The 17,592-nt window shown below is 35.7% G+C and overlaps 1 non-coding gene and 1 pseudogene across 1 annotated transcript; both read right to left on the bottom strand.

Moving 5' to 3' along the window:
* LOC143388133 (lysine-specific demethylase 5B-like) overlaps window positions 1-17,592 on the bottom strand; it is a 58,822-nt pseudogene that overhangs the window by 26,036 nt on the left and 15,194 nt on the right.
* On the bottom strand, window positions 11,937-12,037 carry LOC143388247 (small nucleolar RNA U13). The gene has a single exon (XR_013089956.2). It is a non-coding gene; the product is annotated as a small nucleolar RNA U13 (small nucleolar RNA).

Here is a 17,592-nt window from a genome sequence, read left to right as displayed (position 1 = left end):
AATGTGATCTGAACATATGTAATGCATTTTCTACTTTCAAGTATAAGTGTAAGCATGAGACTTTCTAGCTGAGGTCCATTCCTCTCCCAGCTCCCACTTTTAACTAACTAACCTTTTAAAAAATGCAGATATTCAGAATTTTTAATAATAAGGGATCTACAGCATATGAAGTTCCACGGTTTCCTACAGCAACTGACAAGAGATGGCAACTCTCCATCTTCCTCTTCCCTTGCCCATTCTGACAGATGAGGTTACATCAAAAATGATAAGGCAATTAGCACTTCTAAAGAGCTTTTATTCTTCAAAGCATTTTCAATTGTCAACCAATTAATCTGTAACATCCCTGTGAGATATGATAAATATCATCTTCACTTTACAGCTGGGAGTAACTGCCCAGGGAGGAAGAACTGATGCCATACATATATATGCCATCTCTTCTTTCTTGTGGTACATTCTTGAATTCCTTATATAAGGATTTAAGTGAATTATGAATCTTCAAATATTTTTATATTTAGAAGCAAGATGAATAAAGGGGGAAAAACAGATGTGAAGAAATGGCTTTGAGAATAGAGGTCCAAGTATCTGCATCCACAAAATTCACAGACACAAGGATGAGGTTCCCTCAAAGTGTTGTGGTGACAGAATTCCACCCAACAAAAAGGAAGCTGGCATCCCAAGGACCTGGAAGATACTATGTACCTATAGCCTGCCTCTATTCCCAAATTGCCATTGAATACAATTTTCTATAGGAAAGTACAGTCCAAAGCTTTTTTAACCATTCTATGAGTAAAAACTTACTCCACAGAAACAGGCTACACTTCTCAGGCTACAGTGTACAATTTAGAGGATCCATGTACTTTCTAGGAAGCTTTATAAACTACTACTGCCTTAATAGGATACCTATTATAATAGCAGTGAAAAAAACTAGCTCATCAGTCTTCAAACATAGCTGAGACAAATTTGAGAGGAACAGAAAGTTTTTCTACCCAGTTTACATACTGTTTATAATTTCTATGTGGGATTTCTCACCAGTGCAGGTAGTTGATGGAATAGCTCCAATGGTCTTCAATATGCCAACAGAATGAAGAAAAGCACATTCCCACATACAACCAAGGGAGTTTCATGCCACATATATCAGCAGTAATATGGGCAAGGACAGACTGCTCCATCACTGGCATAATGTTCAAATTCCAGCCACTATCAAGATATTCCTAAAAATAAGAAAAATGAGGGTAAAGTTTTAGCTGTACCATGTTAATACTTTAGAATTCTATTTCCAAAGGCTGTCTGGAAAATAATTTCCTTCCAAATAAAAGGGAGTGGGAAGTAGAGGGGTCAACATGCTCAATTTTAGGATGCCCGTAGATTAGTTCTGCCTCGTTTAAAGCTTTATATAAATGGACTTGTTCCAGGATTGGTGGAAAAGGCTGTAATCCTAGTGACTCAAGAGGCTGCTGCAGGAAGACTGCAATTTCAAAGCCAGTCTGGGCAATCTAAAAAGACCCTGGATACAGAGATACTAAAGTTCAAAAATAGGCAAAGTAATCTTCGGTATTGGAAGTCAGAATAGTGGTTATCCTGAAAGAGGTAAAGTAATGAAGGAGAGAGGGCAAAGGGGGAGTTGGGCGCGGATTCTTAATTCTTATTCGACTGCTGGTTACATGGATGTGCTTAGTTTGTGAAAATTCATCAAGCTATAGATATAGGATTACCCATTTCCTGTGTGTGTTAGAATATATTTATATATTTATTTATTTTTTGTTTACTTCCTAACAGGATAGAATTTTTTTTAAGAAACCTGATGGTGTAGAAAACAATAGACTCACAGACATAATTTTAAGATAAATAAATAAATAAAACTCTTAGATTTTCTTCAGAAGGAGAAATTAAGTTATACAATCTGAAGGCAAAGTTATTTTCCCTTACCACCATGATATAAAATGTAGTGGTACAATTAGGACTAGAATTGTTCTATTATCTTCCAATTTTTCTTGAAATCACTAAAAATCTGATAATTAAGGATCTGCTGAAAGTAATAAATTACTTCAAGGACCAAACAGAATTTCAATAAGTACTTAAACTTTCAAGCCACATACATGGACTTTCATTTTTTATAATAAGGATGCTGGGGTTGGGGGGTGCTGGCTGGGGTTGTGACTCAGCAGTAGAGCCCTTGCCTCACATGTGCAAGACCCTGGGTTTGATCCTCAGCACCACATAAAAATAAGTGAAATAAAGGTTTAAAAAAATGATCCCATTAAAAAAAATAATAATAATAAGGATGCTATTAATTCGGTAGCAGGCTCTTTAGATCAAGGATATGCTGAATCATAGCTTTAAATGCACAAGTCTCCCTCAAACTAAAAGTTCCTTACTACTTGGGCCTACCTCGTCCTCAGGTGAAAGTTTGATTTTTCCATCTCGAACAGGAAAACCACTTCCAAATTCCTTTGAAGCAATATCAGCTCCATATTCCACTGTGACATCCTCTTCGATAGTGCTTACCAATCGCCGGAATGCTTTCTCCACCAGTTCTGTGGGAACCATCTAAAAATATAATAAGAGGAAAAGGTGAGTTTTCTTACTCATTTACAAACTGCCTATGACTGATGTAACTAGGTAAATTAATGACAGGAATCATGGACCAGACTTCTAAGGGAAGATTCTCTCCATATCATTCCATAATTGATCCCAGGCAATTCAGGAAACATCTTTATTTTCTAAAAGGAATTTTATAATTAAGGAGCATTAAGAGTTGGGTACAATGGTGCAATGCTTATAATCCCAGAGACTCAGAGTCTAAAGCAAAGATTGTAAGTTCCAGGCCAACCTGAGCACCTTTGTGAGACCCTGTCTTAAAATATAAAATACAAAGGGGCCAAGGATGAAGCTCAGTGGTAGTACATGCTGTGTTCCATCCTGGTTACCAAAAAAAGAAAAGAAACGGCAACATAAAAATTAAGAATTCAAGGGCTGGGGATGTGGCTCAAGCGATAGTGTGCTCGCCTGGCATGCGTGCGGCCTGGGTTTGATCGTCAGCACCACATACAAAGAAAGGTGTTGTGTCCGCTGAAAACTAAAAATATATATATATTTTTTTAAATTCTAAAAAAAAAAATTAAGAATTCATGTTCCTCTATCATGAACCTGGCTATGATTATAAAAAGTAGCTAAAGAATGTAAAATGCTGATATTCAAAAATTGGGAATGTTTGTCTTTTCAGAAATGTAGTACACAACTTGGTTGAGGACAGTATAAAAATAATGGTCATCTGTGTTTAGAATGATGCTTTATACTTCAAGAGGCTTTTGAACACATTGTCTTTGAGTCCATCCATTTTTTTTTACTAGATATGAAAAGAAGAGTAAAGTAGGCAATGATGATTAAAAAAAGAGACAAGGGTGCAGAGTATGAACAAAAAGAACAATTAATTTGGGCAGAATGCCCTATAAAAAGGCACCAGACTGTCAAGGATCTGTTGATATTTGACTTGAGTACACAGTCAAGTAAGTAACTTAAACATCTTTCATCTTTTAATTAAAATAAAAAGCCAACCATAGATAGGTTGCAAGTCACTAGAATTGGCTGAGCAAAAACTGGCAAATACTATAATATACAAGGAAACAAAAGACCTAAAAATTCAAATGGAGAATAAACATAAGCCAATTAAATAAACAAACATTTTAGCTAATGTTGGTGATAATAAAGAAAAACAGGCTCATTAATATATACTGCTGGATGTTGGGACTGGGAATATAGCTCAGTTGGTAGAGTGCTTGCCTTGCATATACAAGGTTCTGGGTTCAAATCCCAGCACCACACACACACACACACACACACACACACACACACACAAGTAAAGCTGGAGTGCCATAAATTGATGGACCTGTGGGGGTAGGGTAAGGAATAAATATTCTTATTTAAGAGAACATTAGATCTCAGCAATCATTCAAAGAACATAATTCAATTACAGAGATCAACGTGGATGAAGTGTTTGCTATAGCATTTATTTAGAACTGAGGAAGACCCCAGCTTTAAATAACCAGAATTACTAAAGGAAACCATTTAGTTTTGTCATATTCATTTGATAGACTATTAAATGCTGAATGAAGCATGCTTATAGTGCTAGGTGAACCAGGGAGAATTAAAACCAGAATCCTATGAAGTTCATAATACTAACTTACATGCAACTATCTAATATACAACAAATGCATTCCCAAGGCAAAGCACACAGCTTGGCACATAGTAAGTTGTCAATAAATTTTTGCTGTATTCTTTAAATTACATGCATTGCGCTAAAGGGACTGTAGGTGATTTTCTTTATTGCTATTTTTACTACTGCTACTGTATTATCTCTGTGAAAAAGGTATCTCTAGTGAAATTCTTAGATGAATCAGAATGCATTTTATTGTGGAATTTTAATATCATTAAAAATTAAAAGTGTCATTTCTGTCTCCAAAGTTATTAAAATCCTCTATCAAAGCAGTAAATGTGTACATACATGGACTGGCATGTTGAAGTAATCAGATTTGAATGCATCTGCCATTTCCCCAAAAGTACGAAGGGTGTAGTCTCTGGCTGTTTGTTCAAAGCCAAATGCTTCTTGTGGTTTACTACATTCCTGCAAATAAAAAAGAAAGTTTGTGTTCTAGGTGGCACCTGAAAATGTCAAGTCTACAAGTCTATCTGGTCAATCATCAAAGGGACAGATTTTCTTTAAAAAAAAAAAGTTTTATTTTTTTTTACTTCTATGCAATGTCTCCGTTTAAAAAAAAAAATCAATCTGCCTGAAATTTGAAGGGTGTTCTAGCAAGCAAATAAATTTACTTTAATAATCACGTCTTTGAATAATTTAAATCTCTATAAAGAAGCATCCTAGGCTGGGCATGGGGAAGCTGAAACAGAAGGATAACAACTACCAGGCCAGCCTGGGCAAATAAGTGAGATCCTATCTCAAAATAATAAATTTAAATGGGGGATATAAAGCAGTGACTAGGAATATAGCTCAGTGGTACAGTTACCTGAGTTCAATCACCAATTATTAACTCTTTGTCCCCAAACCCGCATACACACACAGAAAAGAGGCAGCCTAAAACCTTGCTTCTTTCAGAACCAAAAAAAATGTTTTCAATAGTGAGAGGAATAATGTCCTTCAGAGAGTTAAAACTAAGAAAAAAAATCAACACATAATATATCATCAAAATAGAGATAAAACACTTGATGGAAGTAGAATGGCTCTCTGAACAGCATTAGTTAATTATATCCTAACTATGCCATCAAAAACAAACACTGAGCCAGGTACAGTGGTGCATGCCTATAACCCCAGCAACTTGGGAGACTGAGATAGGAGAATCCCAAGTTCAAGGGCAGCCTCACCAACTTAGCAAGGCCCTAAGCATCTTAGTAAAATCCTGTCTCAAAATAAAAAATAGAAAGGATCAGCAATGTAGTTAATTGGTAAAGCAGCCCTAGGTTCAATCCCCAGTACTAAAAAAAATAAAACTAAACATTTAGAAGTTAGCAGGCAGTTACAGGTGGCCCTAGATTATAGAAAATTAATGAATTTGAATATTCCAGACCATCTTGCAAGTTCAACCCTATTTTTTTCAAAATATTTTTTAGTTGTTGATGGACCTTTATTTTATTTATTTGTATGTAGTGCTGAGAATCAAACCCAGTGCTACCACTGAGCCACAACCCCAGCCAAGTTCATCCCTATTATCCACCTTATTATATAATCTAATCCTAACGCAAACATAGTATTCAAGTGACTGCTTCATTATAAATAGTATAAAATAATCCTCATAAAAAGTGAGGGCAAGTATCAGTAAATACACAAAAATACTTTAAAAAATAGATCACTAAAATTGCTTATGTAATGTAATTTCATTTGTTTAAAATAGAAGAGAGTCTGGATGAATATACACTGATATGATGGTTATCTATGCACTGTGAACTATCTCTATTTTCAGTTGTTCAGTGTTTCAAGAATTCTTGCTAAGAATATGCAGTGCTTTTTACAATGAGATTTTTTTTAAAGCAATGTAATTATATCTTACATTTTTTTTACTTCCCCCCCACCTTCTCAGCCACACTGTGGAATTTACTTCTAAGACTTCTATCCTATTCAGGGTCAATCCAATTTTCTTCCTGAACTTCACTATTATCCATTGCCAAATCTAAACCACCAGGCAAAGAAAAAGTACTCCAGAAGACATTTTCTAATGTTACCACTGTCTTTAATTTTTACCTGAGCCAAACACTTAGGACACCTCCAGTCTCCCTTGGGAACATCATGGAGTGGTGGAATCAAGCAAAAGGTATGGTAACTGTCATCACAGCCATCACATAAGAGAAGCCGGTCCTCATCATTGCCACTGCCACACAAGAGGCAGACATACAGGTCCACCTGCATCAATGAAAAAGAGGGTAGAACAAAGCAGAATGAGCTATTACTTGATTTAGTGAAACTGTAAGAATTAAATGGATCTAAGACATGTAAGTAGTCTTTCCAGCCTGCTTCCAGTTGTACAACTTCTATAAGGGATATTTAAAATTAAAAAACCCTTCATTTTCTATAAAAGGTATTTCATAATACTTCATGCAACCTCAGTTCCAAAATGTGATCTCCCAAGTTTCTGAATATTTTTTCTCAATTGTCCTATATTTACATTGCTACCTTTTGGTAGTTTAAAAATAAGTCTTTCAGGGGTGAGGTTGTGGCTAGTTTAAAAATAAGTCTTTCAGGGGTGAGAGTGCTTGCCTAGCCCCTGTGCGGCACTGGGTTCTATCCTCAGCACTGTGTTTATATACAATTAAAACAAGTATTTTTTAAAAAGCTTATGACCCAACCTTAAAAGAAAAAAAAAGTCTTCTAGAAGAATAAGGTGCTAGGTAATAATTACCCGCTAACCAAAAGTAGAATTTATGAAGGAAAAATTCAATTTTGCCATATTTAAAAGGAGAGAAGTTTTAAAGTTAATTAACTACATTAAACTACCATTTCAAATTCTAATTAAGTAAGGGTCAGTGTTTAAAAGTTCCCCCAAAATACCCAGTGATGAGGTATATTTACCGGTTTGGGAGCAGGAAAAGAGGGCAATCAGAGCCTAACACTCTAGTTTCACTTTAAACAAAAGTGTCTAACAGAGTAAACAGCTCCCCATCTCTGCCATGTCCTACCCACTAATCCCTAGGCTCCTTTCTTCTTCTTTCCTTCCTTTCTCTGTTTTATATTTCATTTCTTTTTTCTGTTCCTTTCCCTTGCTAGATGGAAAGTTGGAAAACACCAAACTGATTTTTGACATAGCCTTCAGCTCATTTGAAGGTAGGTTCGTTGATTCAATATATGATACAGCTCGTTTACTATTCAGAGCTCAACAGAATGTACTCTAGAAAAACAGCTGCCCCTACCACCTCCCCATATTACTACACTGTCTTTATAAGGTTCTCGTGTATTTCTTCATTTACAAACTGATAGTATAAACTGACTCAAAAAGATTTTTTCATTGTCAGGCAGTAAGTTAACGTAACCTAAGTATGGCACAAAAGTATAAGCTTCAGGGTAAAGAGACTCAAAAGGAAGAAATGAAAGGAGAAAAGAAGAAATTGGGGGAAAAGAGAAAGGAAGAAATCAACTCACAGCATTGGTGGATTTTTTAGATCGACTCTTGGGCTTTTCCTTCTCACTTTCTACAATATAATCTTTCTTCTCAGTGAGTTCTTGCTTGACGTTACTTTTCATTTCTTTGTCTGTGGGAGGCAATCCAAAGTTAGATCTTTCTGTATTATGCTGTTCTCTGCTTCCTTCTTCACCCCATCACCTCCTTCTTCCTTCTTTTTTTATATTGGGGATTGAACCCAGAGCTTCCCAAATCTAGGTAAGCACTGAGCTACATCCCAGGAAATTTTATTTTATTTTGAGACAGGTCTCACTATGTTGCATAGGTTGGTCTCAAACTTGTGATCCTCCTGCCTCAACATCCTAAGTAGCTGGGAATACACCGTACTCAGCTATGTTTTCTTTCTTATTCATGAATAAACTTTCTTACCATTTTCACATTTTAGAGTTGGACAACCCATTCGACGTCTCAGATTATGAGTTCTGGCTTCTGTTGTCTCTTCTGGCTCTACTTTAATATTCATGGCCTAAAAGAAATTATCATATACATGAATACTTTCTTTAAAAAGAAAGAAATCTTTAAAGAATATAAACTGTACAGGTTTATATAATCTTACAAACTATATCTGTTAATCAGGAATTCAAAACACACTTCTCTCTTCCCTTGGAGACCACCTCATCTTTGAAACAACTCTTTTTTTTAATGTTTTTTAGTTGTAGATGGACACAATAATTTTATTTATCTTTATGTGGTGCTGAGGATTGAACCCAGTGCCTCACTCATGCTAGGTGAGGGCTCTACCACTAAGCCACAACACCAGTCCTGACACAACTCTTACTTAAGGTATAAAGGAGAAACTTAGAAGTTAACAGAGTATTCTCCACTATTTTATGTTTTAAAAAATAAAAATAAAATAAAATAGGCCCTTTCCCCACCAAAAATAACAATGAAAAATCAGGAACAAATTATGGGAAATATTACTACTCAAATTGGAAACAACTCTTATTTTCTTCCTGGAAGCTTATTTATTTTTGTTGACTTCTTTTCAAGGTCTACCAGTATTCAAAGAAAATTCAGCTTCTAAAATTTTCTTCAATTCTTTTTACAAACCATCATTATAAACTATACTTTTAACATCAATAAACTATTAAGGACTTCCTTCTCATTGAGGGTATATAAGCCAGTCTTGGTTTCTATTGTTTCTCAAAGTACTAATATTTATTGGGTTTTGTTGTTGTTGTTGTTGTTTGTTTCTTTTTGTGGTGCTGGGGATTAGAACTGAAGGCCTTGTGCATGCAAAGCAAGCACTCTTACCAATAGAACTATATCCCCAGCCCAGTACTGATATTTTTTGGGGAAAAAAAAACAAAATTATTTTTGTGATCTGTTAACCAAGTAGTGTTTCTGAAACTATATATCACTTTGCCCTTGTTCATTCAGGTATATTAAGGATGTCCATAAGTAAGAGATTTTCTTCTAAAGGTGTCACTGAGGTAAGATGTAGGCATCCATATCCTAGGACATGTGTCTCAGTTATTTCATTATTTATTTTATCTTTTTTTTCCCCCTTTGGAGAGGGGTGTCCAGGGATTGAACTGAAGGGCATGTGACCACTAAACCACATCCCCAGCTCTATTTATATTTTATTTGCAGACAGTGTCCCACTTAGAGTCTCACTAAGTTGCTGAGGCTAGCTTTGAACTTGTGATCCTCCTACCTCAGCCTCTCTAGCTGCTAGGATTACAGGCATGTGTCTCCATACCCGACTATTATTTATTTATTTATTTTTGAAGTAATGAGAATTGAACCAAGGGGCCTTGCTCATGCTAAGCAAACATTCTGCTACTGAGCTATATCCCTAGCCCTTATTTATTTTGAGAAAGGGTCTCACCTATGCCAGATTGGAGGGAAACCTGTGATTCTCCTGCCTTAGGCCTCCTAAATAGCTAGAATTGCAAGGGTGTGCCACCATGCCCAGCTTATCTACACAATTATTTTTTATTAGAGCATTATAGTTACACATAGTACTTAGGTTTATTAAAGATCAAGGATATGCTCAAAAATACTGATTCTTTAATTAACAAACTTAATATGTTTATGGCTTTTGAATAACTATTTTCCTATTCTAGATAGTTTCCCTCATTCAAAAAATGGGGTTACTAAAGTTTTTCATATTTCCAACTTATCAAAGTAAAAAACCACTTCTCTTATTTATTCATTTTCTCAGAAAGCAAAATGGCTGAGTCTTTTTTTCCATCTTTGTCACTGATTATTAAATAGTCAAGAGATTGAGAAATGTGGTTACTGCAATATGAAGCTTCTCATTTCTAAATGTTCCCTATATATTCTGAATCCTAAAACATACATGCTATCAGACAGACTATACAGGAATCCAAAAAGTTTACACCTCTGTATGGAACAAGATAACTGAAAAAATATTCTTTCTTTTCCAGGGAAACTTCTTATCAGTCTTTTTACTATTCTCCTGATTTTCCTTTTATTTCACCTCATATATTTAATGCTACTTTAAGCTTCCCAATTCTCTCTCAGATAAGTATTTGACATTGGTTCCATGCTACTTTTCAGTAAGTCTAGGAATTATGGCTTTCACTCTCTAACCTGTTTTAAAAAACTAACAACTCCCCATCTTCACATCTCCCACCCTTAATCTCCAATGTATATCACCTTTGAAAGTACAATGGGCAGGCTGGGGTTGTAGCTCAGTGACAGAACACTTGCCTAGCACATGTAAGGCACTGGGTTTGATCCTCAGCACCACATAAAAATAAATAAATGAATGTATTGTGTCCATATACAACTAAAAATTGAAAAAAAAAGAAAGAAAGAAAGGGCAATGGGCAATCCAAATAGAAGCACAAGAACACCCATTCTTCCTAAGTATTGACTAGTTACAACTCAGCAGCTATCCAGGCAACATAAGCCCAGAAAAAGCTCTTCAATTTCTTATCCCTTTGCTGGCACAGTTCCCACCACCCCCACCCCACAAGTGTAAATGCTGGAATACACAAAGCCTCCTTGTGTGAGATGAATAAGGTTCAAAACTATAAAAAGCATAGGTACAGTTGTTGGACAGCCGTAGCACCACAATTTCACAATGTCTGCTAATGGACCTGGAGAAGCTCTCACCTCAGCTCTCATGCGTTTCGCTCTTCGGGCTGGGGGACAGGTTTCTGAGGGCTGCACAGACTGCCTCTGGGGAATATCATGGGGTTTGTACTCCTTGTCCTTTGTGTCTGTGGTCAGGTTGGGCTTCTGTAGACACTAAACATAAAATAAATTGCATTAATGAATCTCCCTTCTTTTTTTTAAATCTGGTTTTGATGTATTTTTACATGGTACAATTATTTATGTAGATAACATACAGGTCTTTTTTTAAAATCTAAATGCAAAGACAAGTTTGCATCTGTTTTAAAAAACTAACAACTAATAATATACACACATGTAATAAGTACAACAGCTTAAATTTTTTTAAACAACTAAATTTGGTTTCTTCAATTTATTTCATTGATCTCATTAAGTCACAGGAAACCACAGCAGGTTCCAGACACTCCCAAAGAGCCATTTGCAATTTCCCTTGCTTGCAACTGTCAATTAATTGAAGACAAGTTGTTAAAAAGACCCCTAATATGTTCCAAAAATAATTTCCTACATTAAGACTATCTTATTTTTCAAAAAGTGTTTGGAGTAATAAAAAGGGGAATCCAATAGTTTTTTTTTTACAATTTTACCATCTTATAGTTTTAGAAATAACTAAGCAATGCTGTCACCAAAATATACCACCTGAATTGAGAAAACAGGACATGTGACAAGCATTCCAAGGTTTGCATATCTCCAACAAAGTCTAACTCACAAAGCAAAGATTAATCAGTAACTCAAAGCAATAACTGGCTCATCATACAAGTCTCTACTTATTCACTTTCTCCTTTAGTTTAATTCTAAGCTGGCTAAAATATGGTATTTAATGCCAATACAGCATAACACAACAAAGTATCACCACTGAAGCTAATATGAATTTTAAGTTAGCACTTCCATTTCATAAGAGAACCCACAAACATCTTAAGCTTTCGGGAGGTGGAGATAGAGGAGATTAAACCCAGGATACTTTATCATTAAGCTACATCCACAGTCCTTTTATTTTATTTTGAGACAGGGTCTCACTAGGTTGCTTAGGGCCTTACTGTTTTAAGTTGCTGAGGGTAGCCTGCAACTTTAGATCCTCCTGCCAGAGGCCCAGAGTTGCTGGGATTATAGGTGTGCACCATCCTACCTTGCATGCAAAGCATTTTTTTTTCCCGCCAGAAAGGTAATATGCCATGTTGTAACAAGGTTGAGAGGGAGGCACATCTCACACAGGAGCATGAACACCCAATCGTCACGCTTATGAACCGAAGGATCATGGCAAGCATTTTTTTAAAGTGAGTTCCAGCTACGCAAAGTATGCACATTTATAATCCCAGCAACTCAGAAGGATCAAAAGTTTCAGGACAGCCTCAGTATCTTAGTGAGACCCATCTCAAAATAGAAAATAAAAAGGGCTGAGATTGTAGCTCAGTGGTAAAGTTCCCCTGGTTTCAATCCCCTATACCAGCTGTGCAACACCCCCTGCAAAATGTTCCAAAATGTAACCATCTAGAGGTTTTATATCATTTGTATTTGGTATGATAGGTACCAAAATAACAAAATTCCAGAATTATTGGCATTACGGATACCACTATTACCATATAGTCTTATTTACACGTTTAGCTCCTTTTCCTTTACATTTGCAGAGAAAATAGAGACGCTGTGGGGAGAATAAACAAAAGAAACCATAGAGAAACAAATTATCAGTCTATTTTCTAATGTTTAAGAAATATAATATATAAAACAGAACATCAAGTGATTACTTAATATCAAGTGAGGAATGTACCAAAGACACAACAACATAGCAATACTAAATATTTTGTTCTTTCTAAGTGATTTTATTTGGAAGTCAATTATTATATCATTAATATTATAATTAAACAGTCTGAAAAACTTATGAATAAAATACCAGTAATAAGTGAGAGAACCTGAGTTTTTTTAAAAAAAATTTTTATGAAATAATATCTACCATTCTATAACAAATCTTCTATTGAGCATCTGGAGCACATTTAAAGAAAGCAAACAGAGAAGAATAAACTTGCCCATCACATAAATTAACCCATTTATGTGTTCTATGAACTCTCTATTTGAGACACCAAAGTTGGGAAATACTAATTACTGTAAGGATGGTCAGAAATTCAGATACTAAATATTCAGACCATATTTATTTCCCACTAGTTTCAATGATTTCCATTATCTATGATCAGTTCAGTTCTATAGGGACTCTATATATTGAGACCTATGATCTTAGCAGCTTTTTAGAATATACATGAAGAGGGCTGGTGATGTGGCTCAAGCGGTAGCACGCCCGCCTGGCATGCTTGCGGCCCGGGTTCCATCCTCAGCACCACATACAAACAAAGATTTTTAAAAATAAATATTAAAATCCTCTCTATATATATAAAAAAAGAAATATGCATGAAGAGCTTCATTATTTTGTTCTGAACCATAAATCAAAACACACACCTGAAGCCTTGGTTTTATATCTAATGCTACCACAAACACTAATTTTAACCTTTCCTTGAGAAACAGAAATTTACAAATGATTAATAGCATCACACCATAAGCACATCATCCCACAGAGTAATCCCTTAAGACATTTTAAAAACATGATGATGCAAGATGGAGACCTGTGTTCTATAATGCCCATATATCATTGCTCAACTTTACTCAAGTTTCTCCAAATTTAGGCAATAAATTTGCAATAAATCCTTCATTATGTGCACTTCTTTTTTAAAACTCTATATTTTCTAATTCTCCTTTACTATAAAAACAAATTTTGACAATGAGAAATGAGCATAGGGGCTAGAGGTGTAACACAGTGGTATGGCTCCTGCTCATCATGTGTGACACCCTAGGTTCAATCTCAGAACCCCCATTCCCTGTCCACGCCCCCCCCCTCAAAAAAAGGGGGACCAATGTAAACCAATATAAACTTTCAATAGTAGGAGAAATTAAATCAAGACCTGGATATAAAATGGAAAGCCACCATCATTCAAAACTGTGATTTAAAAACATTCAATGACATAGCAGATGCTCATGTCGAAAAGACAGGATAACAATATTGTATAGGAAGAACCCATTGCCAATTTGTATATACATGCATAAAAAACAGCCAAGAGAAGTAACAAGCAGGAGGATTAGGGGCAATTTATTTTCATGATACTTCCCTGTGTTTTTAAATGCTTTTTAAACAACAAAACTCCACTGCCTAAGTATATGGATGGCATATTTCTAAAATGTTGGAACTTTAAAGCAGGAACTTTCTCTCCCCTGAGTCACTGAAACCTCCACACTTCAGATTCAAAAAGAGAAAATCTATATGGACAACTCTATCTAGGTCTGATTATAAAACAGAACCATAAAAGTTCCAAATTCAATATTGTTTTTATTTTCATCCATGGACTCACTAACCACTCATGTAATATACATTAAAACAGCTGGGCATGGTGGCACATGCCTGTAATTCCAGCTACACAGAAGGCTAAGGCAGGAGGATCAAGTTTGAAGTCAGCCTCAGCAACTTAACAAAAAGACCCTGCCTCAAAATTGGGGGAAAAAAAAGTAAAGGAAAAAAAGGTGGGGGTTGGGTGGTAGGGTAAGGATGTAGCTTAGTAATAAAAGCACCCTTGGGTTCAGTTCCCAGTAACAAAAATAGACACATAGCTTTCTGAATATCAGATTGGTCACTTTCTTCTAGGCTAAAATGAAAATTTACTTGAAATCAAGAAAGGAGAAAGGGAAGAAAATCTATAGGATTTAAGCATTACAAATGGTACTAGATTATAATATTAGAACAGGGTTTTGATTACTGGTTTGCCCTCAGAAACCATGTTATTATCTACCTTTCTATAACATAGAAACAACTTTTAAAATTATAGGGCTCACTGCTCTAGTCTTAGAATAACTCAAAGGATTTAAATAAATTATGACTCTCTTTTTTGCCAGAATCTTGAAATAGGTGGGAAGTTTCTACAATATTGTTTTAACTTAATTAATGAGAACAAAAGTGTTTATCTGAGTAAATTCACAAATACCATTTCTGTATGGAAACAAACATGCCTAGGTAAGAACTACTGAAAAAGGAACCCATTAGCTTCAAAGCTTTTGGGTTTTTTGGTTTTGTTTTGAATTGTGGTACAGAGGATTGAACCAGGAATGGCATATGCTAGGCGAATCTTCTACCACTGAGCTACATTCTCAGCCTTTTTTTAAATTTGATTTTGAGATAGGGCATCATTAAATTGCCCAGGTGGTCCTAAATTTTGTATTCTTTCTCCTTCAGCCTCCCATTAACTGGATTACAGTTTTAAATCCCACCACACACACTGAAGCTATGCAGTATTTTTAAGTTCCTTCTCCTTTACAAATATAAGCATTCTACATGACCCTTTCCTTGGGAATCTCTGCTGGCGAAAAAGAACAAATAAATTATATTCCAAGTTATACTTTCATAATATGGGAACCAGGGATGCTTTAAATAGCAAGCAAATGCAAAAGTATAAGCCTAACAGTATACAATAATTAACTTCTTGCTGTAAATAAACACCTGTTGTGGAGTAAATACAGATTTCAGGTTTTGACAGTAAAATAACATGTCCTCTATAATCTTACTCATTCTAAAAACAAATGTCTAAGTATGGTTGCTCTCAAAACAGAATAACAAAGCTGGAGAAAACAGCCAAAAACCAAGGTCTTCTGAACAGTGTCATTCAAACACAACTAAGGTTTTTTATTCCCCCTAAAAGATAATATACCAACAAGCAGTGAATGAAACAGGTATGTGGCGAGCCCCAAAACTCACCCTCAGACTGTCTCCAGACAGGAATAAATTGTAAGGGTTGAGAATTCATTCATAATGCCCTCTGATATGTGAACCCACAGCTTTGCCAGGAGCAAAACCCATCTTGGTGGCAATTTTGGTCCATTTTCTATCCTTGCAAACAACTGCAAATCCACCTTCTTCTGCAACTAACTGTTAAAATAGCAAAAGTTAGAAACACTTATGTGGAAATCATGCCTAGGTAGACTCCAAGAACAAAATGTTCTTGGCTAATGTTATATTTTAAAAATACTTTTCCCAAGTAAAAGAAAAAATGCATGTGCTGTTAATATCAAGCTAGACAATTAAAACATTTCTTTTAACAATATGTTCATAAACATTTTGCCCCTCCCAAAATGACTTCTTGCTTCCCCAAAGCAGTCATCTTAAAAGAATCATAATCAAATCTCTACTAAAGCAAAGGCCCTAGGTACTTGGTCCTACTCCGTGACCCTTAAAATCTCCACAAACTAAGGGACAGAAAGCCTGAAATAATGTTTGGTGGAAAGAATGCAGGCTTTAGATTAAAGTGGGACCTGGGGGGCTGGGGTTGTGGCTCAAGTGGTAGTGTGCTCGCCTGGCATGGGTGCGTCCCGGGTTTGATCCTCAGCACCACATACAAAGATGTTGTGTCTGCCGAAAAATAAAATGTAAATAAAATATTTTTTTTAAAAAAGTGGGACCTGGAATTTAACTATGAGCTCAGCCATTTTAGCTGGGTCGTTTTTTTGTTTGTTTGTTTGTTTGTTTAAATCCCCATGAGCTTCAGTTTGTCTGTCTATACTAAAATGGAAAGAAATAGTTTACAGAATTATTGGTGAGTTTAAAAATGACAAAAACGGGTGGCAGCAAAATACACAAGACTTCCAGACCAGACAGGTGAAACCTGATTCTTATCACTCAACTGAACTAAAAATCTCACTTTACTTTGATTTTGGTACCAGGGATTGAACTCAGGGGTGTTTTACCACTGAGGCACATTCCTTTTTATTATATTCAATTATTTAGAGACAGGGCCTTGCTGAGTTGCTTAGGGCCTTGCTAAGTTGCTAAGGTTGGCTTTGAACTAACAATCCTCCTGCCTCAGCCTCCCCAGTTGCTGGGATTACAGGAGTGTGCCATTTCACCCAGCTTCACTTTATATATTTTAAACAAGTTTCTTCACAAGGCAAAGAAAACCAAATGCACTGTTCACAATTATATAAATGAGTAAGATGGTCATTAGCCCTTTACCTTATTTAGCTGAAACAAGTCCAAGATCTTCCTCTCCACATGTGGAATTTTTAGAGTACTTCCCTGTAACTCCCAGTACTTTGCAATCTGGTCCAGGAAATTCAATTTTACACAAGTTTGAGCCTAAATGACAAAAAACTGAGCATTAATCTCAGATATTTTGTTTATGTCTTTGTTTACTTATTTTTGGACATGTCTCACTATGTTGCCCAAGATGAGCTTGAATCCCTGGGATCAAGGGATCCTCCCACCTTAGCTTCCTGAATAGCTCAGACCACAGGCACATATGCCTGCTTATAAAATAAACTTACCCAGTTTTATTTTAAAGCTCATGTCTATTACCTGCCTGTGCCACATTTTCATTCTTAGAATATTTAAATGCAAAACTATTTCTGAATTCAAGAGAAATAATCAAAGGATACAAGATAAAGCTGATTAAACAATCATACTTTAATAGAGAAATAGCTGAAAGTAAATAAATGAAGTTGGCTAAAAACTTATATACTAACTCAACAAAACCTTAATTTAGCCCTTATCATGCATGTGTCAGGCAAGGAGTTCTACACTCAATAAACAGTCTTATAACATAAGTTCTTACCCTAAAAGGTGCTTCATTTAAGAGGTACCAGAGTAAACACAATTTCATTTTACAGCTTAAGTTACGTGACAAGTTTTTATATGCCCACCTTGGTCTTTTTACAACAAGATTTCAAAGGCTTGTTGCAAGTAGAAATTTTCTTACTTGCTCAAACACAAATCTAAAACCAGATTTAT

This window comes from Callospermophilus lateralis, unplaced genomic scaffold (genome assembly GCF_048772815.1).
Source record: "Callospermophilus lateralis isolate mCalLat2 unplaced genomic scaffold, mCalLat2.hap1 Scaffold_122, whole genome shotgun sequence".
NCBI lineage: Eukaryota > Metazoa > Chordata > Mammalia > Rodentia > Sciuridae > Callospermophilus > Callospermophilus lateralis.
Note: the sequence above shows the minus strand (reverse complement) of the source record. Positions and strands in the feature narration are given on the sequence as shown.